The sequence below is a fragment of the Lactuca serriola genome, chromosome 2 (assembly GCF_051521515.1).
Source record: "Lactuca serriola cultivar US96UC23 chromosome 2, Lser_US96UC23_V15, whole genome shotgun sequence".
Taxonomy (NCBI): domain Eukaryota; kingdom Viridiplantae; phylum Streptophyta; class Magnoliopsida; order Asterales; family Asteraceae; genus Lactuca; species Lactuca serriola.
Genome location: NC_136409.1, coordinates 58,844,968 through 58,870,472, shown reverse-complemented (window position 1 = coordinate 58,870,472; position 25,505 = coordinate 58,844,968).

The following is a 25,505-nucleotide window of genomic DNA, read 5'->3' as shown; positions in this document are numbered from 1 at the left end:
GCCATTAGAGGAGTGACAATTGTGACTCTAGAGCTCTAAGACAACAAGATCAAACAAGAGATTCAAAGGTAAACTTCTAGATCTGATTTTGTATTGTTCTTATACCTAATTAGTTATTAGAAGTCTTGGATTCAAAAGCATGTTTAATTAGAAAGCCTAGATCCAAGCATTAGGGTTTTGCCTGCGCACATAGGAAAGTTCTTATGGCTAAAACCCATCAGTGGTATCAGAGCCTAGATTGGTTTCTATTAAATTGTTGCTTGTTTGTTTGAAACTTGTTTGCAAAATTCGAATTTTGTGTTTCTGTTTCATGAACTCGACGAGTCCCATGGTGGACTCGACGAGTTGGCCTGACTCGACGAGTCCAATTGGGAACTCGACGAGTTCGAGCGTCAGGAAGGGTCAGATTCGGGATTTTTTTTCATATTTATTTTATGGAAACTTGCCTTTATCATATTAGATCAACCTTCATCCGATTTTCTGATATATATGACTATAATCTTGATCTAATTAAAGATATTTATCAACTAATAAAATATTTAATTTCCTTATGTGATAATTAATTAATTATTTTGATTAATTTGGTAATTATCTTGCAAGAAATCATTAAATAAATCAAATATGGATAATTATGGAATTAATTGTTAATTGAGATTATTTGCTATTTGATCCTCCATGTTTTAAATGTTTAAAACTTGTCCTCAAGTTTTGAAATTTATGTTTTGTGATTAAAAGTTTTAATTTAGACAATTTAAATTTCAAACCCTAGAATTTTAAAAAGTTTAAAATACAACCCTATACTAATATAATATTACAAGATTAATATATATATATATATATATATATATATATATATATATATATATATATGTATAACTAAAATGCTAGTCTTACCGTTAGTAGGCCTCATTCACGAAGCCGATCTATAAGGTGGGTATAAGGTTGCGGCCTATAAAATGGCGCTTAATGGGTGTACACTCACACCCACCGCTTGCTTGATCGGTGGAGGGTCGTTAGCCGAACGGGTTGGATAGGGCAACCTCATCCTCTCATTAAAAGTATAATATGGAATACAAGGTAACTACACATTTTTAAAATTTCCCAATCTTAGTTACTTTAGGAAAAGTGAATTGATGCAATCCCATGAAATTACACTTTGCACCCTTGCTAAGAAGTTAGTGGAGCGTGTGTGGTTTACCGGCACACTAATTGGTTCTAAGAAAAGGTGGCAAAGGGTGATTCATTGTTTATCATAGTTCGATGGAGCGTGTGTGGTTTACCGGCACATCAAATAGGTGATCGTTACAATGAAGGCACCATGTGAATTTGCATGGTAATTCACACCCGCTTTGTGATCCTCGGTATCCTAGTCACAAACAAGAGGGGCATATCGAGATTTAAACATGCCATTGAATAGTTTCAATGAATCTCATCTGAACCTAGGAATTCTCAATACATTTAGGACTTAAAGTTATGTTTTTATGGTGGAGAATTAGTGAATCGTCATTCACTTACCTTCATATTATTTGCATGTTAGATTACAGCATCCCTTTTCTAATTTGTAAATATTGTTGTTGGATCCTAGCCCTAATTTTTCTTATTGGGTGATAATTAGGGATTCATATTCTAATCTATCTTTGTCCTTTCTATTTGTAGATGTCAAACACGAACAACGCTGCTACTAGTTCTTTCACATTGATGAGCCTTTGTCAAAAGGTCACTTTCGATGGGACGAACTTTAGCGAATGGATAAGATACATTCGCACCATTGCTCGCTATGAGGATAAGGAGTATGTCCTCGATGAGAAGCTCGAGAAAATCAACCCTGAAATCGCTACTCCGGCTGAAATGATCGCTTTTGAAACTCATGAGCGCGATGCAACGAAGGTACATTGCATCATGATAGCCACCATGAACTCCGAATTCCAAAAGTCCTATGAGGACATGTACCCGTACGAGATGCATCAAGACTTATTGGAGAGATACCACCAAAACGCGAGACAAGTGCGTTATGAGATTTTCACTAACATGATTTCCGCTAATATGGGTCATGGAGAGTCTCTTACCGTGCACCTGCAAAAGATGCAAAGGTATGTCGACCGCCTTCGCAAGTTGAATGTTGACTTTGGGGAAGACTTGGCGATCGACATGGTGCTTCACTCTTTGCCTCCGAGCTACAATCAATTTAGGATGACCTACCACATGAACAAAGAGGAGGTCACCCTAAGCAAACTCCAAGGTCTCTTGAGGGTCACTGAGAGCAACTTCAAGGACAAGTCTGTTGCACCAACTCCCAATCCGCCCGTTGCTCCTGTCTTGGCTATTGGACAAGGAAGGGGAAAGAAGAGTAAGGCTTCGTCTAAGAACTATCGTAAGGTTAAAGCCCGAGATGGTGCCTCTTCTAGTGGGACCAAAGTTGATCATGCTAAGCCCTGCCCTAACCCGAAGGAGGCAGAGTGCCACCACTGCCATAAGATAGGACATTGGAAGAGAAGCTGCCCAGAGTACCTGCAAGCCATCAAGGAAGGAAAGATCAAGCCGTCTTTCGCAGGTATATACACAATCAAATCTAATGATTCATCTCATGCTATTTCTTGGGTTCTTGATACCGGTTGTGGTTACCACATTTGTTCTAATGTGCACGGACTAAGAAGAAATAGGGATGTGGAGGCTGGAAGAATAAATCTAATCATGGGGAACAGAAGATCGTCGCCTGTGACCAAGATTGGAGTGTATTATTTAGTTCTTAGGAATGGTTTAAGTTTAGATTTGAACAATTGTTGCTATTCACCAGAAATGGCTAGAAACATCATTTCATTTCATGGTTTGTTTAGACAAGGTTTTAGATTTTCTTTTAATAATGAGAATGGTTCTATTTTAGCTTATCTAAATGGTGTCTTTTATTTTGAAGCTATACCATGTAATGGAATATATGAAACTGTTATGATTGTTGATAACTTAGGAAATGATGTTTTGAACATAGATTCTTCCAATAGTATGGATAGAGCATCCTTGTGGTATTGTCGTCTTGGACATGTCAACAAGAAACGCATAGCCCAACTCCAAAAGGATGGAGTGTTGGAGTCATTCGACCTTAGGGAAGATGACACGTGCGAGTCTTGTTTACTTGGAAAGATGACTAAGTCACCCTTCACAAGTACGTGTGAAAGGGGTGAGGGTCTATTGGACCTAATACATACCGATGTATGTGGACCGTTTAGATCAACCACGAAGGATGGGAACCGCTTCTACATGACTTTTACCGATAACTATAGTAGATATGAGTATATCTACTTAATCAAGGAAAAGTCAGAAACTTTTGAAAAGTTCAAAGAGTTCAAGAATGAAGTGGAGAATCAATTGGGCAGGAAAATCAAGATGCTTCGATCCGATCGAGGAGGAGAGTACCTAAGTCTTGAATTCCACGATTATCTCAAGGAGTGTGGAATAGTTTCACAATTGACGCCTCCTAGGACACCACAATTAAATGGTGTGGCAGAAAGGCATAATCGAACCTTATTGGATATGGTTCGCTCTATGATGAGTCGTGCTTCACTACCTATCTCTTTTTGGGGGTATGCCTTAGAGACTGCCGCCCATATCCTTAACCGAGTCCCTACTAAGAAGGTTGCCAAAACACCTCACGAGATGTGGACAGGGAAAGCTCCCTCGTTAGCACATATCAAGGTTTGGGGTTGCGAGGCTTTCGTAAGACGAGATACTCACGACAAGCTCGAACCTCGAAGTGAGCGATGTATTTTCATCGGCTACCCGTAGAAATCCTTTGGGTATCTCTTCTATAGACCGAAGGACAATGTTGTCTTTGTTGCAAGGAGAGGGGTTTTCCGAGAACGAGAACTCATAGGCCAAGGAGACAGTGGGAGGCAAATCGAACTTGAAGAGATTCAAGAGTCGATAGATGAAGGAACCTCTACCACTGGCACTCAACCCGAGGAGGAAACTCCGGTTGAACCGATTGACGAGTCCTTACCTCTTAGACGTTCCGATAGAGTTAGAGTTCAACCCCAGTTTTATGGTTTTCATATTACTACAGAAGGGGATACGTATATTAGTGATGGTACACTAATAAATCTTGATGAACCTAATAGCTATAAGGAAGCCATGGCAGGCCCGGAGTCTGTGAAGTGGAAAGAGGCAATGGATAGCGAGATCCAATCCATGTATGATAACCAAGTTTGGAATTTGGTTGATAATGTGCCCGGACGTAAGACCGTTGGGTGCAAATGGATCTTCAAGAAGAAGACCGACGTGGATGGAAACGTACACACATATAAGGCGCGATTGGTCGCGAAGGGCTTTACTCAAACTCCCGGAGTTGACTATGATGAGACCTTCTCACCAGTTGTGAAGATAAAATCTATTAGAGTGATGCTAGCGATTGCCGCATTTCTTGATTATGAGATTTGGCAAATGGATGTCAAGACCGCTTTCCTTAATGGAAAGTTGGCTGAGGATGTTTACATGGCTCAACCAGAGGGGTTTGTGGATCTGAAGCATCCGAATAGAGTGTGTAAGCTTGAGAAGTCCATTTATGGACTTAAGCAAGCATCTCGCAGATGGAATCTTTGCTTCGATGAGAAAGTCAAAGAGTTTGGATTTGTACGAAGCGAAGATGAATCGTGTGTATATGTCAAAACCAGTGGGAGTATAGTAAGCTTCCTCGTTCTATATGTCGATGACATATTGCTCATAGGAAACGACATCCCGACTCTGCAGAAGGTTAAGTCCTGGCTCGGGAAGTGCTTCGCTATGAAGGACCTCGAAGAGGCTTCTTACATTTTAGGAATAAGGATAGTGAGAGAAAGAAGTAAGAGACTAATAGGACTTAGTCAGAACACTTACTTAGAGAAGGTACTAAAACGTTTTAGTATGGAAAACTCAAAGAAGGGAGAATTACCGATACAAAGTAATGCCAAGTTGAGTAAGACTTAAAGTCCGAGTACCGAAGTTGAAATAGCATAAATGAGTCGAGTACCATACGCTTCTGCAGTTGGCTCAATCATGTACGCTATGACTTGTACTCGCCCTGATGTAGCCTTTGCTTTGAGCATGGTTAGTAGATATCAAGGAAATCCTGGCAGAGCCCATTGGATTGTGGTGAAGAATATCCTTAAGTACCTTCGTAGGACGAAGGAATGGTTCTTAGTCCTCGGAGGGAGTGATGACTTGAAGGTGCGAGGGTATAGTGACGCCAGCTTTCAGACTGACAGGGACAACTACCGTTCGCAGTCGGGCTGGGTCTTTATCCTGAATGGAGGAGCAGTGACTTGGAAAAGTTCCAAGCAGGAAACCGTAGCTGATTCAACGTGCGAATCAGAATACATTGCAGCGAGTGAAGCGTCGAAGGAGGCAATATGGCTGAAGAACTTCATCGGTGATCTTGGAGTTGTACCTGCCATAAAGGAGCCCATGGAGATTTTCTGTGATAATGAAGGAGCGGTTGCCTTGACCAAGGAACCGAGGGATCATGGTAGATCTAGACATATCGACAAAAAATATCACTTTATTAGACATCATGTAAAAGAAGGACAACTCGTAGTGAAGAGGATATCATCAGAGGATAACCCAGCAGATCCGCTTACGAAGGGACTGAGTAGGGTTGAGCACTTGCAGCATGCTAGGAGTATTGGGCTGAAGGATGATATTAGCATAGATTAGATAGTAGTAGAAACGTGTAATAGATAAATGTAATTAACATTTGATGATTAAATAAATGAGTTTTATTTATGAGTAATGTTACTGTCTTATGTTAATTGTTTAACTATTGTTTCATTTTGCATGTTTTGACTTCCAGAATAATTGAATTTATTAAGAATAATCGAATTATTCAAATTGTCCACAATCGTTCATATGTTGGAAGTAGATATGAATGAAGATTGTCATGAATTGGTGCGTAGATTGTCTAAATGGTATTAGACATAGCAAGGGTTGCTGCGACGTTCATGAGTGCTTATGAATTGGTTTTGAGCATTGGAACAAACCCGCGCTTGCTGGAATCACCTTATGGAATATGATATATAAAAGGGTGATTGCAAGAACGATAATATCATATAGTCTTAAAACCTAGATATATGGTTTGTTATTTGTTAATTGATTGTACATTGATAATGCGAAAACGCATCAGTAACTCGGTGTTATAAAACGCATTGTTGTGTATAGTTGATTAATGAATAAGTAAATGCATACAAGTCGAAGTTTATCTGTAACTTTTATCCTAAGAAGGTAAAAGCGATATCTTGGCCGCTCGATGATTTGATTTGAATTATGTGCCGGGCCCGGTTAGAACTGAATTGATGTGTTCTATTAAGTTCTATGTCGAATAAATCAGAGATCGAGAAACCTAAATGCTTGACTAATCATTCCATAGAAATTGTCAGCATGATATCTAACAGAGGACTGTACGATCCCTTATCTGAAGGACAAGATTGATTAGATCAGAGTTTGATAGCGTCTTTGAGAGCTATGATTACGAATCGGATTGTACTTGTGCATATAGTTACAAGACTTATCCAAGTGGGAGACTGTTGGAATAGTGTCTAAGGTTGCAACTATATTAGGCAAGTATTTGACCCGATTATGCATGGTCCTTTTGGGTTGCCTTCACCATAGCAACTTGATAGGATGATTTATTATGAGAGAATAAATATTATTAATATATTATGAGAATAATATAAGGAATAATAATATTGTTATTTGATTAATATAAGTCATAAATTAATTAGTATTAATTTGGTGACTTAAAGAGATTAATTAAATAAGAGGGTATAAACTGTCAATTGTTTGATAGTTACACTTTAGACTGTAAATCCTTATTGGATGAAGGGTGGACGGATTCTAGGGCTAGGGATAGCCTTAAATCGTCCAATGCTTATCTAAGGAAAGGATTTGGATTGCTTTAAGGAAAGATTATCAAACTAGGGTTTAAGGTGAAACCCTTAAGGAGTCTACAAGTATAAATAGACCCCATGGCCAAGGGAAATCGGCATCTCATCTAAAGTGGAGAACCCTTGGCCGATTTCCTCCTAACCTCTATCTCTAAAATCATCCTCTTTGCTATTTGGTGTTTGTAAGCCATTAGAGGAGTGACAATTGTGACTCTAGAGCTCCAAGACAACAAGATCAAACAAGAGATTCAAAGGTAAACTTCTAGATCTGATTTTGTATTGTTCTTATACCTAATTAGTTATTAGAAGTCTTGGATTCAAAAGCATGTTTAATTAGAAAGCCTAGATCCAAGCATTAGGGTTTTGCATGCACACATAGGAAAGTTCTTATGGCTAAAACCCATCATCAACATCGTCATCTTCCCGCGCTACCGCCTCAGCCGATGAGTCCGGCTACGTCACTGTTATCCCTCGACGTAATCCCGCCGCCTCGGTAGAAGAAGACCCATCGGAGGACACGGAAAATACATGGAACTCGGTGGAGATCAGCAATGACAACGCCCCGAGTCAATGACGCGAGGCATCGCCTTCATCGGTGTTGCCACAGCCACCACTTTATGGGCTTCGTATTCGGAGGACGGCGAGGAAGAGTGTTCCGATTCCAGGAAGGGTAGCCACCAGCTCAGCAGGACTTGGCACGACAGGACCTAGCGGGGTAAGACCCAGCGTTGCAGGACCGAGAGCACCCCCACCACAGCGAGTCATAGGGATACCAGTCAGGCAGCCAGGTATGACCCCGGAGGAGTCTCGGAGATTGCAGTCGATGGCAGCAGGCCTACGTCATAGTCTCGCTGTGATAGCTAGGCATCGGGAAGTTTTGGATGAAGTGTTGACAAGGATGGAAATCCTGTTTCAGCATTCGATAGAGGCTGCTGACACTGCTAGTGCTGCTAGACGAGTGGCGGGTCGTGCGATGACCGCATATTATGTGCTTGGAGGGCTATTACTGATTGTGGTGTTGATGTTTCTTGTTGGGATAGCGATTGGCATTTGGTTCTGATTTCAGTATTTTATTTTATTTTGTCATGAAATGAAAACCCATGGTGGGTGTCTTTTGGGAAAAACATTTAAAACTTTATTTTGGGATTGATGTATTGTTTTGGTTTTAATACTATTTCAAATGGTAATGAAGAAGTTTATTTTATGTTTGAAAACTTTTACTATAAGGGCAAACCCTAGAATTTTCTTAGTCAATGGTCGAATAAAAAGATTTTTCTTTTCTTTCCTTTCTAAAATCTATATGCCTAGTATTAATGCAAACCAATAATTTGACAACACTTACGGTTTTCAAAATAATAGTGAACTAAATATTATACATTATTTTATGCATTTATACGTATTTCTATTCTTGTGTCTTAGAACCATGTCAGGAAGGCCTAATCGCGGGCTCCCACAGAACGAAACACCCGATGTTGCTCAAGTTGTAGCACAACAGCTCTTGGAAGCAATCCCAAACATTGTTACTCAAGTAACTGCGAGACTTAATGCTAACCAAGGAAGTAGTGGAGGAAACCGGAGAAACAATGAAAGAGAATGCAACTACAAGTCCTTTATGGCCTGTAAACCTAAGGAGTTCCATGGAAAGGAAGGTGCGGTCGGGTTGCTGAAATGGATTGACAGCATGGAGTCGGTCCTTCACATTAACAAATGCCTCGAGCGCAAAAAAGTTGAGTATGCAACTTGCCTAATCCAAGATAGGGCATTGACCTGGTGGAATACCCTAGTGCAAACCCGAGGCCGTACAGCGGCATACCAGCTAACTTGGGAAGACCTAAAGAAGCTGCTGATAGAAGAGTATTGTCCCAAGGATGAACTTTAGAAGATTGAATCTGAATTCTGGAACCATTCTATGGTTGGAACACAAATAGAGAATTACACAGTCCGATTTCATGAACTAGCAAAACTGGTACCTCACATGGTTACTCCTGAGGAGAAACGGATAGATCGTTACATTTGGGGTCTGGCGCCAGAGATACGGGGAATGGTTACCTCAGCAAACCCAACTACTATTCAGAGTGCAGTAAGTCTAGCAAATCGACTAACCAATGATGTGATAAGGATGGGAGCATCGACAAAGGAAAACTCTAGTAGCAAGAGGAAGCCAACAGATCAGAGAGAGAAGAAGTATGGAGGCAAGTCAGGGAGGAAGCAGAAAGTCTCAACAAACTTTATGGTAAGATCCCAGGAGCAAGAACCGGTGAAAACTCAAGAACAGGAAGTCATGGAAGTGCAGGAGAGAAAGAAGTATTCAGGACCGCTTCCGAAGTGCAAGTAACTTCCATCACAAGGGAGCTTTCCCTGTGTGCCAAAACTGTAAACAAACAAGCCATTAGTCGAAGTATTGTAAGCTGAATAAGGAGGGAAAAAGGGCATGTTACGAGTGCGGGAGTACTGATCATCTCCGTAGAGCATGTTCCAAACTGAACAAAGGGCCTGGTAACAATGGACAAGGCCAAGCCAGGCAAAACTTCCAAGGAAATCAAGTTGGACGGCCAAGAGGTGTAGCCTTTGTGATTGGTGCAGAAGAAGCTCATCAAAACCCCAAAGTGATAACAGGTACGTTTCTCCTGAACAACCATTTTGCATCAGTAATATTTGATGCGGGAGCAGATAGGAGTTTTGTTTCTTTAGCATTTAGACCGTTAATTGGTCTGAAATCGAGAGAGATGAGGAATGCTTATGATATTGAACTTGCTGATGGGTATGAAATTAGGGCTAATGATATAATTCCTGGTTGTACTCTGAATTTAGCTGATAAACTCTTTAGCATTGACCTAATTCCTATAGAGCTAGGTGATGGGTTTTGAGCATTCTAACACTTCCTAAGTGTACATGCATGGGGAACAATTTCTAACTTGAATGAGAGATAGAATAACTTACCTTGTTGTTGCTTATGTTCCTTGAAACCTTGTGAGCCTAGCACCCCAAATGTGATGCCTCAAATGCTTCACACAACACCAAATGCTCTTGGAAGAACTTATGAGAGAACACACACTTCTTGAAATCGGCCAAGCCCTCTTGTTTCTTAGTCTAACCGATTTTGGTGGAGAATGAGATCCTTATATAGTGTTGACACATCTAGGGTTACACCATGTAAACCCTAATGTGTCATGAATCTTCATTTCCATGACCCATGGGTTTGTAACTCCCATGGAGCATCCATGGAGCATCCTATGGGTAGAACCCAACTTGATAATCCATGGAGCCTCTTAGCCCACTATACAAGATATGGATGATTTACATAATCAACCCATATATTTAATTAGTTCTCTTTTGACCACTTAATTAATTCTAAATTAATTATTGATCAAACTAATCAAATAATATTATTAATATATTAGAACTTATAATATATTAATAATCTCCAAGTGTTATTTCTCTCATTTAGTCTGTCCAATTGCATGGTGCCATGCAACCCAAATGGACCATGCCGGGTCGGGTCAAGTACATACCAGAAATAGTTATGGACTTAGACACCTTATCCAACAGTCTCCCACTTGGATAAGTCTAATAACTATTACTGCAAGTATGACTTCAGGAACTGATCGGCAATCGTAGCTCTTTTCAAGGTTTCTCGGAACTGAGAAGATGATGGTACGCCATTTAAGATAAGTGATCATATAATCCTCCGTTCTAGATATCAGCCGAACAAATACATGGAACACTGTCTTGCTTATTGTCCAACATTTGTTTCCCGATTTCCGATTTGTTTGACATAGAACTTAATTGAACACATCAACTTAGTTCTGACCGGGCCCGGTACATGGGTCAAAACAAAATCATCGAGGGGCCCAGATATCGGCTTCTAATCCAAGAAGGAACAGATAAACTTCGACTCATATGTTTGTTCTACCACTCATTGAATTACACACAAGAGCACGATTTATAACATCGAGTTACCAATGCGTTTTCGTACAATCAATGCATAACCAACTTGTAAGTAACAAATCATATCTCTAGGTTTGAAGACTTATATGATATTATCGTCTCACGATCACTCGAGATAGAATTCCATGAAGTGATTCCAGTGAGCGTGGGTTGAGTCCAATGCTCAGAACTTATGAGCACTCATGATTGCTGTAGCCTTGTCCAAGACCTCTACAACCAAACATGACAGTCTTAATTCATACCTACTTCCGACATATGACCGACTGTGGAGGTTTGAATAATATGTTATACCAAACAAAAATTATTCTGGAAGTCAAAACATGCAAAAGAAATATAGTAAACGATCGACAAGAGATAGCAACACCTTACTCATAAATAAAACATTTTTTATTCATCATCAAATGTCAATTACACTTTACAAATTTCGAGGTTATCTAACTACTAAATCTAATATCATCCTTCAGCCCTATGCTCCGAGCATGCTGAAGATGCTTAACCCGAGTCAGTCCCTTTGTGAGGGGATCTGCCGGATTCTCATCTGATGATACCCTCTTTGCCACGAGGAGTCCTTCTTCGATCCGATGTCTGATGAAATGGTATTTTCTGTCGATGTGTCTGGATCTCCCGTGATCCCTTGGTTCCTTGGCTAAGGCAACAGCACTTTCACTATCACAGAAAATTTCCATTGGCTCTTTAATAGCTGGTACAACTCCAAGATCTCCAATGAAGTTCTTCAGCCATATCGCCTCCTTTGCTGCCTCGCTAGCTGCAATATACTCTGATTCACAAGTAGAATCTGCCACTGTCTCTTGCTTGGAACTCTTCCAAGAAATTGCTCCTCCATTTAGGGTAAAGACCCAGCCTGACTGAGAGCGGAAATTATCCCTATCAGTCTGAAAGCTAGCATCACTATACCCTACAACTCTCAAGTCATCACTCCCACCGAGGGTAAGGACCCAGTCCTTAGTCCTCCGTAGGTACTTGAGGATATTCTTTACCACAGTCCAGTGTGCCTTGCCAGGGTTCGCCTGATACCTGCTAACCATACTCAGGGCAAAGGCTACATCGGGTCGAGTACACGTCATAGCATACATGATCGATCCTACAGCCGAAGCATAAGGTGTTCGACTCATTTCTGCTATCTCAGCCTCAGTGCTAGGGCTTTGTGTCTTACTCAATCTGGTGTTACTCTGGATGGGTAACTCTCCTTTCTTGGAATCCTGCATGCGGAATCTCTTCAGCACTTTATCCAAGTAGGTACTCTGACTAAGTCCAATTAGTCTTTTACTCCGATCTCTCAAGATCCTTATCCCTAAAATGTAGGAAGCTTCACCAAGGTCCTTCATAGCGAAACACTTCCCAAGCCAGGACTTCACTTCCTGCAGGGTTGGAATGTCGTTTCCTATGAGTAGTATGTCATCCACATACAATACCAAAAAGCTAACTATACTCCCACTAGCCTTGACATACACACAAGATTCATCTTCACTCCTAGTAAAGCCAAATTCCTTGACCTTCTCATCAAAGCAAAGATTCCATCTGCGAGGTGCTTGCTTTAATCCATAGATGGATTTGTCAAGCTTACACACTCTATTAGGGTACTCGTTGCTGACAAAACCTTCTGGCTGACTCATGTAAACATCTTCAGCCAACTTTCCATTAAGGAAAGCGGTTTTGACATCCATCTGCCATATTTCATAGTCATGAAATGCAGCTATGGCTAACAGAACCTGAATAGACTTAATCTTGGCTACCGGAGAAAAGGTCTCATCATAGTCCACTCCAGGAATTTGAGAGAAGCCCTTTGCAACCAGTCTAGCCTTATAAGTGTGTACTTTACCATCCATGTCGGTCTTCTTCTTGAAGACCCATTTGCACCCTACTGTCTTACGACCTGGTACATTTTCAACCAAGTTCCAAACTTGATTGTCATACATGGATTGTATCTCGCTATCCATAGCCTCTTTCCATTTAGCAGACTCGGGGCCTGCCATGGCTTCCTCGTAGCTGTTAGGGTCATCTTGACTTACTAGTGTCCCATCACTAATAAGTGTCTCACCTTCTGCAGTAATATGGAATCCATAGTAATGCTCAGGTGCACTCCTAACTCTCGTGGAACGCCTCAGAGGTACAAGTTTGTCAATTGGCTCAACAGGAGTTTCCTCCTCAAGTTGAGGGCTAGAGTTTGAAGTTCCTTCACCGCTTGACTCTTGAATTTCTTCAAGATCAATTTGCCTCCCACTGTCTCCTTGGCTTATAAACTCTCTTTCTCGAAAGACTCCTCTTCTTGCTACAAAGACCACATTGTCACTAGGTCTGTAGAAGAGGTAACCAAAGGATTGCTGTGGGTAACCGATGAAAATACACCTCTCGCTTCGAGGTTCGAGCTTATCATGAGTCTCGCGTCTCACGAAAGCCTCGCAACCCCAAATCTTGATGTGGTCTAGTTTAGGTACTTTACCAGTCCACATCTCGTGAGGAGTTTTGGCAACTTTCTTTGACAAGATTAAGGATATGGGCGGCAGCCTCTAAGGCATACCCCCAGAATGAGATTGGTAGCGAAGCTCGACTCATCATGGAACGAACCATATCTAACAAGGTTCGATTACGCCTCTCAGCCACACCATTCAACTGTGGTGTCCTGGGAGGTGTCAATTGTGAGACTATCCCACATTCCCTAAGATAGTCGAGGAGCTCTGAACAAAGATACTCACCTCCTCGATCGGATCGAAGCATCTTAATGTTCCTGCCCAATTGATTCTCGACTTCCTGTTTAAATTCCTTAAACCTTTCGAAAGTCTCTGACTTATGCTTGATCAAGTAGACATATCCATATCTACTGTAATCATCAGTAAAAGTCAAATAATAACGATTAGCATCCCTTGTGGCATGTTTGAATGGTCCACACACATCCGTGTGTATAAGGTCCAACAAACCTTCACCCCTCTCACACGAGCCTGTGAAGGGTGACTTTGTCATTTTTCCAAGTAAGCATGATTCGCAACTATCATCTGACTTTAGGTCAAATGACTCCAAAACTCTATCCTTTTGGAATTGGCCTATGCGTTTCTTGCTTATATGTCCAAGGCGACAATGCCATAATGATGCTTTATCCAAGTTATTATTAGTAGTAGAATCAATACACAAAACATTATTTCCTAAGTTATCTACAACAGATACAGCTTCATACACACCATCACAAGGAAATGCTTTAAAATAAAGAACATTATTAAAGAAAGCATCAATAGAACCAACTTCATTATTAAACGAAAAGGCAAACCCTTGTTTGTACAAAGCATGAAAGGAAATAATATTTCTTGCCATTCCTGGCGAGTAACAACATTTATTCAAATCTAAACTAAACCCACTACTTAGCGATAAAGTATAAACTCCAATCTTGGTGACAGGTGAAGCTTTCCTATTCCCCATGATCAAGTTTATTCTTCCTTGCTCCACATCCTCACTTCTTCTTAGTCCCTGCAAGTCACAACAAATATGAATACCACAACCAGTATCAAGGACCCAAGAATTAGAATGGGGTGAGTTATTAGAAATGATAGTGTAAATACCTGCATGGTTGGGTTTAACTTTCCCATCCTTCACATCCTGCTGGTACTTTGGGCAGTTCCGCTTCCAATGAGCCTTTTCATGGCAATAGAAGCATTCAGCCTCTTTTGGGTCAGAAGAAGGAGTAATGAAACCTTTCTTGGTTCCACTTGAAGAAGAGCCATCAAGGGTCCGAGCCTTGGTACCCTTCGAAGATCTCTTTCTCTTCCTCCCTCGATTTTTCCCGATTGCCAAACCGGAGTTGAGTTTGGAGTAGGAGTGATAGCAACCGACTTCCCCTTAAGACCTGATTCTGCGGTCTTGAGAAGTCCCTGAAGTTTGCTGAGGGTGACTTCTTCCTTGTTCATGTGATATGTCATGCGGAATTGATCATAGCACGATGGTAAGGAGTGCAAAATGATATCTATTGCAAGATCCTCAGGGAAGTTCACATTGAGCTTCAGCAAACGATCCACATACCTTTGCATTTTCTGCATGTGGCTCGTGACGGATTCCCCGTCCTTCATCATGGTTGTTATCATGGAGCAGATGATTTCATACCTCTCTTGTCTTGCACTTTGATGGTATCTTTCCATCAAATCTTGGTGCATTTCATAAGGGTAGAAATCCTCATAAGACTTTTGGAGTTCCGCTGTCATTGTGGCCATCATGATGCAAGCCACTTTCGTAGCATCCCTTTCATGTGCCCGAAAGTCAGCGATCTCCTGAGGAGTTGCAGTGGTCTCATCAATTTCCTTAAGCTCCTTGTCAAGGACATATTCTTTGTCCTCGTAGCGGGTAATCATCCTGATGTTTCTGATCCACTCATTAAAGTTGGATCCATCAAAGGTGACTTTCCCACACAAGTTCATAAGGGTAAAGGAGCCATTAGGATTAGAGCCAGAAGCATTGTTGAAAGACATCTGAAGAAAAGAGAACAAGATTAGTTTAGATATAAGAGATCCCTTAACAAAACACCCAAATGTAATATTAAGGCTAGGATCCAATCACAATATAATATAACTTAGAAGAGGTATGCCGTAATCTAAGCTATATCATATTTGAAAGGTAGGTGAATGACGATTCACCAATTTCCACCACGAAAACCGTAATATTTTAGTATTAGGTTTTTGAATGGTTCTTAGAAATTCCTAGATTCTTTGAGATTCAATGAACTTTTCAAAGGCATGTTTCAATCTCGAGTGTGCCCTCCAAGTTTTGTGACTGGGATACCGAGGATCACAAAACGAGGTGTGAAGTAACCATGCAAATCACTTGGTACCCTTAAAGTTTATCACTCAATCGATGTGCCGGTAAACCACACACGCTCCATCGATACTATAATAAACCCTAAGTCACCCTTTACCTACCTTGTTAAGTCCAAGTTAGTGTGCCGGTTAACCACACACGCTCCACCAACGACTTAATCAAAGTGTAAAGTGTAATTTCATGGAATAGCACCTTATTCACATTTTTCCTAAAGTAACTAAGATTGGGAATTTAATAAAACATTTAGTTACTTTATAATATTCATCATACTTTGAATGAGAATTTGTAAGTCCTTGTCTTACCCGTTCGGCTAACGACCCTCCACCGGTCAAGCAAGCGGTGGGTGAGAGTGGACACCCATTAAGTCACCATTTTATAGGCAACAACCTTATACCCACCTTATAGACCGGCTTCGTGAATGAGGCGTACTAGCGGTAAGACGACTTTGTTCTTATACATATATATATATATATATATATATATATATATATATATATATATATATATAATTATTAAATCATAATAATATAAGTATAAGGGTTGAATTTTAACTTTTAAAATTCTAAGGGTTGGAACTAAAGTTTTAACTTAACTTTACTTGTTCCAAAACTTGAGGGCAAGTTTTGTAAACTTTCAAAACTTTTCATTTCTTGTAACTTATGAGTTTAATAGAGTAATAAAATGAAGACTCTTCACTTTTCTAACTCTTGTGTTCTTTTAATGGGTTTTCAATCCAAGAGACTTTTGGTTTTCCATAACTTGAGGACAAGTTATGGACTCCATTAAAACACATTATGATCAAGAATTAAACTACCACATAGGTTACAAATAATTCCTATGATCATCTAAACATCATAAGAACAAGAATATGAATATGAACACCTTCAAGAATCAAAATCACATTAAACTTTGTAATTTTGATAACTAGTTGTTGTAAATGAGTTAGAAAAGACATTACACCTTCTAAAACAAGTTTTCAAGTACCAAAACAATTTAGGGTAATGTTTCTAATCCATTTCCAGCAACTGAAGTCGAAATTCTGCACTCTGTCGACCCTACTCGCCGAGTGCATAAACCTACTCGCCGAGTAGGTTGAAGATACAAGTGAACTCGACGAGTCCTCCCCATGGACTCGCCGAGTCCATCAGTCAGACAGCAAGTTTTTCGACTTTCTTCAACTTTTAAGCACAAATAACAAACAAGCAAGCCTAGGCTCTGATACCACTGATGGGTTTTGAGCATTCTAACACTTCCTAAGTGTACATGCAACCCTAATAACCTTGGATCTATGTTTGTCTAATTATCATGCAAAGTTGAATTCCAAGGTTATATTCCTATCTAGCATACATGGGGAACAATTTCTAACTTGAATGAGAGATAGAATAACTTACCTTGTTGTTGCTTATGTTCCTTGAAACCTTGTGAGCCTAGCACCCCAAATGTGATGCCTCAAATGCTTCACACAACACCAAATGCTCTTGGAAGAACTTATGAGAGAACACACACTTCTTGAAATCGGCCAAGCCCTCTTGTTTCTTAGTCTAACCGATTTTGGTGGAGAATGAGATCCTTATATAGTGTTGACACATCTAGGGTTACACCATGTAAACCCTAATGTTTCATGACTCTTCATTTCCATGACCCATGGGTTTGTAACTCCCATGGAGCATCCTATGGGTAGAACCCAACTTGATAATCCATGGAGCCTCTTAGCCCACTATACAAGATATGGATGATTTACATAATCAACCCATATATTTAATTAGTTCTCTTTTGACCACTTAATTAATTCTAAATTAATTATTGATCAAACTAATCAAATAATATTATTAATATATTAGAACTTATAATATATTAATAATCTCCAAGTGTTATTTCTCTCATTTAGTCTATCCAATTGCATGGTGCCATGCAACCCAAATGGACCATGCCGGGTCGGGTCAAGTACATACCAGAAATAGTTATGGACTTAGACACCTTATCCAACACTAGGTAGTTTTGATGTGATAGTAGGAATGGATTGGTTATCCAAAAATAGAGCGGACATTGGTTGTTACGAGAAAGTCATTAGAGTGCCTCTCCCTAATGGAGAAACCCTTATCATACATGGTGAGAAGCCAGGAAGAAGTTTAAACATAGTATCAAGCATGAAGATTCACAAGTACTCGAAGAAGAATTGTATTGCATTCATGGCCCACATGCTAGAAAGAGAACCTGAAGCTAAGCAACTCAAGGAGATTCCAGTGGTTCAAAACTATCCCGAGGTGTTTCCGGAGGAATTGCCCGGTCTACCCCCTCACAGACAGGTCGAATTTCGGATAACTTAATTCCCGGAGCGGCACCGGTAGCAAAAGCACCATATCGCCTTGCACTACCCGAGATGCAAGAACTATCCGGACAACTTCAAGAACTTCTAGACAAAGGGTTTATTCGACCAAGTTCTTCACCTTGGGGAGCCCCAATGTTATTCGTCAAAAAGAAAGATGGTTCGTTCCGAATGTGCATTGATTACAGAGAACTGAACAAGTTGACAATCAAGAATCGATATCCCCTCCCTCGAATAGATGACTTATTCGATCAGTTGGAGGGCGCTTCCTACTTCTCAAAGATCGACCTTCGGTCAGGGTATCATCAACTAAGAATTCACGAAGGGGACATTCACAAAACAACATTTAGAACCCGTTATGGATATTATGAGTTCTTAGTCATGCCTTTTGGACTAACGAACTCACCTGTTGTTTTCATGGATTTGATGAATAGGGTCTGTAGACCATACCTAGACAAGTTTGTAATTGTATTTATCGATGACATTCTTGTTTACTCGCAAACCAAAGAAGATCACAATAGACATCTAAAGCTAGTGTTGGAGTTGTTGAAGGAGCAGAAATTGTATGCCAAGTTCACTAAGTGTGAATTTTGGATTCAGGAAGTACATTTTCTTGGTCATGTGATCGGCGAAAGAGGAATTCATGTAGATCCAGCTAAGATTGAGGCAATCAAGAAATGGGAGGCCCCCAAAACCCTGACATAAATACGACAGTACCTAGGATTAGCTGGTTGCTACAGACGCTTCATTGAGACTTTCTCTAGGATTGCTCAACCATTAACATCTTTGACCCAAAAGGATAGAAAATTTCTCTGGGAAGAGAAACACGAAGAAATCCTGAAAAACAAGCTGTGCAATGCACCAATTCTGGCTTTACCAGAAGGATCAGAGAACTTTGTGGTGTATTGTGATGCGTCTCATCAAGGATTAGGATGTGTGTTAATGCAAAAAGATAAGGTCATTGCGTATGCTTCCAGACAACTCAAACCGCATGAGAAGAATTATACCACCCATGATCTAGAACTAGGAGCAATAGTTTTCGCTCTTAAGATATGGAGGTTTTATTTGTACGGGACCAAGTGCACCATTTATACCGATCACAAAAGCCTTCAGCATATCTTAGATCAGAAAATGTTAAACATGCGGCAGAGGAGATGGGTAGAGTTGTTTAGTGATTATGATTGTGAGATACGATATCACCCAGGGAAGGCTAACGTAGTAGCCGACGCTCTTAGTAGGAAAGAAAGAGTGAAACCTTCACGTGTGAGAGCTTTGGGAATGGTAATTCAGACAAGCTTGAAATCTCAAATCATTGATGCCCGGGAGAAAGCGTTATTCAAGGAAAATCTTCCAGGCGAGACCTTACACGGTTTGGAAGAGAGATTTGAAACCAAACCTGATGGAGTTCGTTATTTTAAGGATAGGGTCTGGATTCCAAGGGTTAACAATCTGAGAGACATGGTACTAGAGGAGTCTCATCGATCTAAATACTCAATCCACCCTGGAGCGGATAAGATGTACAAGGATCTTAAAGAGTACTATTGGTGGCCTGGAATGAAAAAGGATATTGCCTTGTATGTTGGGAAATGTTTGACATGTTCAATAGTCAAAGCTGAACATCAAAAACCATCCGGCTTGTTGCAACAGCCTGTTGTTCCCCAATGGAAATGGGAGCAAATATCTATGGATTTTGTTACCAAACTTCCTAGAACTGCTAAAGGTCACGACTCAATTTGGGTCATAGTGGATCGACTGACAAAATCTGCTCATTTTCTCCCCATTCGGGAAGATTTCAAGATGGAAAAATTGGCCCAAATCTACATCGACAAAATTGTTTCTCTACATGGTGTACCCCTATCTATCATTTCGGATAGAGATAGTCGTTTTACATCGCGATTTTGGTGGATGTTACAGAAGGCACTAGGAACCAAGATAGATTTGAGCACAACTTACCACCCTCAGACAGATGGGCAGACGGAGAGAACAATACAAACATTGGAAGATATGCTACGAGCGTGTGTCATCGAGTTCAAAGGAAATTGGGATACTCATTTGCCTCTAATTGAGTTTTCCTACGATAACAGTTACCACACGAGTATCCAATGTGCTCCATATGAAGCATTGTATGGACGTAAGTGTCGTTCACCCTTATGCTGGACAAAAATTGGAGACAGACAGTTGACTAGACCCGAACTTATCCAGGAAACATTTGACAAGATTGCTATCATGAAGGATAGGGTTAAAGCTGCCAGAGATCGTCAGAAAAGTTATACGGATAATCGGCGAAGACCATTAGAACTCCAAGTAGGAGACAAGGTACTTTTAAAAGTGTCGCCTTGGAAAGGGCTTGTACATTTTGGTAAGAAAGGAAAACTAAGCCCGAGATATGTGGACCCTTTGAAATCATTGAAAGGATTGGTCCGGTAGCTTATAAACTCCAGTTGCCCCAAGAGTTAAGCGCCATTCATGACACATTCCACATCTCCAACCTTAAGAAGTGTCTAGCCGATGAAGCATTGATAGTACCCCTGGAGGAAATTAAGATCAATGATAAGCTAAACTTCGTTGAGGAACCGATAGAAATCCTTGACGGGGAGGTAAAACAACTTAAGCGGAGTAAGATCCCGATTGTGAAAGTTTGATGGAACTCAAAACGCGGGCCGGAGTACACCTGGGAGCGCGAGGACTTCATGAAGGAAAAGTATCCACAACTTTTCCCATGCGATGGCAAGCGATGACATAGAATGAATTTCGGGACAAAATTCTTTTTAAGTGGGGGATACTGTGACAATTGTGAATTCAGGTCATTCTCGGACTCATGCATCTTTATAAAAACCATTCATGCAGAACATGTCATGGCCTAGTAGTGTAGATTAGGTCAAAATCTTGCATAAACTAGGATCCAACTAAGATCTATGACTAAAATACTTGACACTTACGATTCTAGTAAGTTGCTTAACTACAATAGGAAATGCCAATACTATAATTAGAATGAAACTTCAAACTTTGTTACAATTGAAAAAGGGTGTAAAACACTAAAAATAAATTAAAATATTCTAATTATATTTCAATATGATGGTGAATATCAAACAATATTCCAAAAAACCCTAAAGAGCCAAATATCCAAATTTATAAATCTTAAATCTTAAAAACTTTATAAAATTTGGCTATAAACTTCCTAATATCAAATTTTTATTAATCAAATTATGGATTATAACCAATGAAATAGAAATTTAAATTATCATACATTAATCATAATTTATTAGATAAAAACAAGATTTTTAAATAAATAGCTAGAGAATTACATAAAGAATCATATTTATAAAAAGTATGGTTTTATAAAAATTGAAGAGGGAAATTATTTAATTTGAATTAGGAGAGAGAGGGCACTTTAATACCCTCAAAAATCCGGCACCCTCTCTTCCCCATGCTTTCATCTTCCCAAAAATTCAATCATTAAACTCAAACCCTCACTCTTCCACTTCTCTCTTCACTCTCTCTCACACTCCACCCTTCTAACACTCAAACTCTCTTCCTCTCTCTCTCTAACTCACGAAAATCCTCCATTCTCTGCCATAATTTCGAAATAGAGAAGGCCTTGAAGTGTTCTTGCTTCTCTCAAGATCAAAACCAAGGTAAACAACACAATCCTCCCTCATAGTTTCATGATTTTACTTCCTCTTCTTCATGGTTCTTCTCTACTCTTCGGATTCTATGCCCTTCCATGGCTAGAAATCCTTACTTTTTCCCTTGTGGTTTGTAGATTCTCACAATAACACAATTCATGTGTTTTAGATGGTTAAAATCCGGGATCAAACCCATGCAAGGAGTGAAAAAGATGCACATGTGTTCATGTGACTTCAAAACCGAGTATTACATCTTCTTCTCCATTTCTTTTGTGTTCTTGCATGACCAAAAGCATTTAAACCATTTCTAGTACATCTTGGATGCTCATTCACTCCATGCATGTGCTAGAAATCGGACCTTAACAGAAACATGCATGTGATTTTTGTCAAAATACCCTAAGAATGCACTCAAAGCAAACAGGGAAGACATGCAATCTGCCAGACTACTTTGTTCAGCTTTGAACGAACATAACTCGGTCATTACTTAACCAAATCCTGATATTCTTTTTGTATTGGATAGTCCCACGAGTTAACTTTCAAACCCAACTGGTCTCACTGTAAAATATTAAATATCTGATTTTTGGCAATTTTTACAAAATGGTTGCGCAAACAGCTCTTTTTCTGTGATCACCATTTTTGCCTTGCGTGATCAGTGGCCTTAAACCCAACCATAAATCTGGGGAAAAATAATTTAGAAACTTAACATATCCAGTGAATTATGGCTGAAATTTCGTATCTTAAAACCCCACAGAATGTGCTACTCAAATTCATGAACTTCAGCCACATTTACATCTCATGCACTATAATACGCAACATTTCTTGACTTGTTTGGGTTCAATACCCTATTTTCCCTTATGAATAAATTTTGAACATTTTTACTTTTGAAAGCCCTCACATGCATGTGATAATCTGGAAAATTTCAAGAGCTTTTATCATTTCTTTGATTTATTAAAATTATTGCAAGAAACCAACGGAATAAATCACATAAAATACTTCCAGAGGTCTATAAATCCGGAATAAATTCATGGATGACCCCTATGGTGAATAATGACGCCTCACTAAATTTCATCTATTGTTGTCGCTGTTTGGTATGATTTCCGATTTTCTTTTTGTTTGGGTATAATAAATCACAAAACCACTTTAGAGAGTGTGAAAATTGTATCTAACAATTTTCGCAGCCCTTATCTGTGGTGGGTGACTCAGAAAAATAATTTCAAAATTTTTTTCATCATGCCTTACTATTTTTCCCAATTTTTGGTAATTATAATGGCCTAAAAATAGGAAAACTAGTTCTGATTATCCAAAATTCATGAAAATTTACCAGAACAACATGTTTTACAGTAGGAGGTTACATAAAAAGTTTGACGATTTTTCTCTACTGTAAACTATTTTCTCCTATTTTCTAAAGTTAAATACACTTAAATAACTAAAACCGGATTATACAATATGAAAACCCCTTTTGGTATTTTTCCCATACTACTTACACTGTAAATGATGTTACAAAATTTTTTGGTAATTTATTTTAACTGTTTAATATTATTTCTTCAATTAATGATTATTTAAAGGAATAAAATAAGAAAAAATAGAAATACCCAATGAAAAATATCTTTTATATTTTTCCCAGCCTAGTTATGTATATTAACAGTTAAATAAAAAGTTTGGGTAATTTTGGAAAATGGTTACTATTTATTTCAATTTTTATTTGAATAAATCCTCAAAAATTATAAAATATAATTAAACAGCTTGGAAATCCATTTTCATATTTTTTCCATCTTATTATTGTGTAATAATAGTTAAATAAAAAGTTTGAGAATTTTTATCCTTTGAATGCTATTTTTCGTGAATTTATGTTGTTATACAGACTTAAAAATTTTAAAAATAGTTAACCATATCAAGAATTCAAGAAAAATTTTCTGGAAAACCTCTATTGTATGTACAATGAAAATACAAGGTTTGACAATTTTTGGAAACTGTTTGATAATATTTTACATTTTTAGGAATATAAAACACCTTTAAATGTGTAGAAACACCTTTAATTTATATTACTAAATCTGGAAAGATAATATTCCAAAGTTGTAATTAATCGCACGACTTCTAGAATTTCATTATTTCAGAAAAAGTGTAACCAATTATTATAAAATCCAATACTAAAACATAAATTGGCATTTCACTATATGTAGAGTTTAATATATTAGCATTAGATTTCGACATGGAAACTCACTAGTGTGTGTTTGATGTCGTATGATCCCGGTAGTAAGACATTGGTGCATCCCGATGCACTACTTGTATCTACACGAAACATTGTGAGTATTCACCATTCCCCTATTTTCGGTTTTTAAATGTTTTGGGGTGGAAAAGCATGTCCTAAACCATTTATGTTCGTTGTATTTAATTGACTCGTATAAACTTGACTGCTATATTTTGCACATAGTGAGTATTCACGCACTCCCCTATTTTCAGTTTTTATGTTTTGGGGTGGAAAAGCATGTCCAGAAAAACTATTGTTTGCATGTCGTATTTAAATTGATTATTATCAAACAGGGTTGCTATTGTATTGCTATGTTTCTTTATGTATGTCTATGCAACACAAAACATGAGAACTTATCGTACTAAGTCCTTTCCCTTATATCTAACCATTAACTATTTGAGCCAATGGTCATTATGGATAGCGCTATTAGGAATTGACAACTCCTCACTCGCCCTATTGCTGGAGTGCATGATACCATATTCATCTATGGAACGATAAGCATAGATCTCGATAGGGCTTCAGTCATAGGTTTGGTTGAGACTCATTGTTTGCTCATATACATACAAACTCGTTTCTCGTTATAGCAATAAACTTGTATTCATTAATAGCAATCAACTTTGTTTATCATTAAAGCAATGTACTTGTATTTACGAAAAGCCTTATTTCAAGCTCGATTTTATAAACTTGTGAACTTACCAACTATTTTCATAGTTGACGCTCGTTTTACATGCTTTTTCAGGAAATAATTAGTAAGTGGATATAAAGATTCATCATCATAGAGCATGCTGCATCGTGTTGAAGCCATTATGAAGTTATATTTTTAACAATGTTGTTTTGGAAAAACTTGTACATTGTTTCTTTTTAAGCTATGGGTTGTAAACTTTTAAATACTGCTATGGTGATGTATCTTTATCTTTTGCAATGAAAACGTTATCGCTGTCATATCCTGCGTTTCCGCTTTAGCGGGGTGTGACAGATACTGCCATTAAACGGGGCTTTTGGTCACACCCGATTTAGTGGTCGTAATACAATTTTACTTTTTCCCAAATTGATATGGAAATGTAAAGTAATTGTTTTTACTTATCTTATTACGACTATAACGACATAAATATAAATAAATAAAACATTTTATTTATTTGGCGACCTCTAATTAACGGAACTTTTAGAAAATGGAATATTCCATTAACGGTAACGGGGTAATGTGACGGAATAAACTTTGGGTTGTCACATCATCCCCCCGTTAGAGGGAATTTCGTCCCGAAATTCAGGTCTAGGCAAGGAATTAGGTATGAATGATAGAGGCAGGAGGGTACTTCCTATTCGGTTTGTCCTTGCATTCCCAAGTGAACTCTGGTCTGTGTTTGTCATTCCAACAAACCTTCACCTACAGGATGTGGATTTCCGTCTCGTGTAGTTAGCGAGTTCCGACTGGTGTATCTACGAGGTTAGGGTTCTCAATGGTTTCTATCAAGATGAGTGGGATACGAAAGTGACGTCGAACAACACTGATCAAGTCTAAGAAGTGAATCGATCGGGTGTGAAACTTATGGAATATCCGGAAGTAGTAGTGGTCCGACGAGGGTTGGACCAAATCTCCGCGAGGATTCTCAGATGGTCCTAAGCTCTTGTAAGGGTAG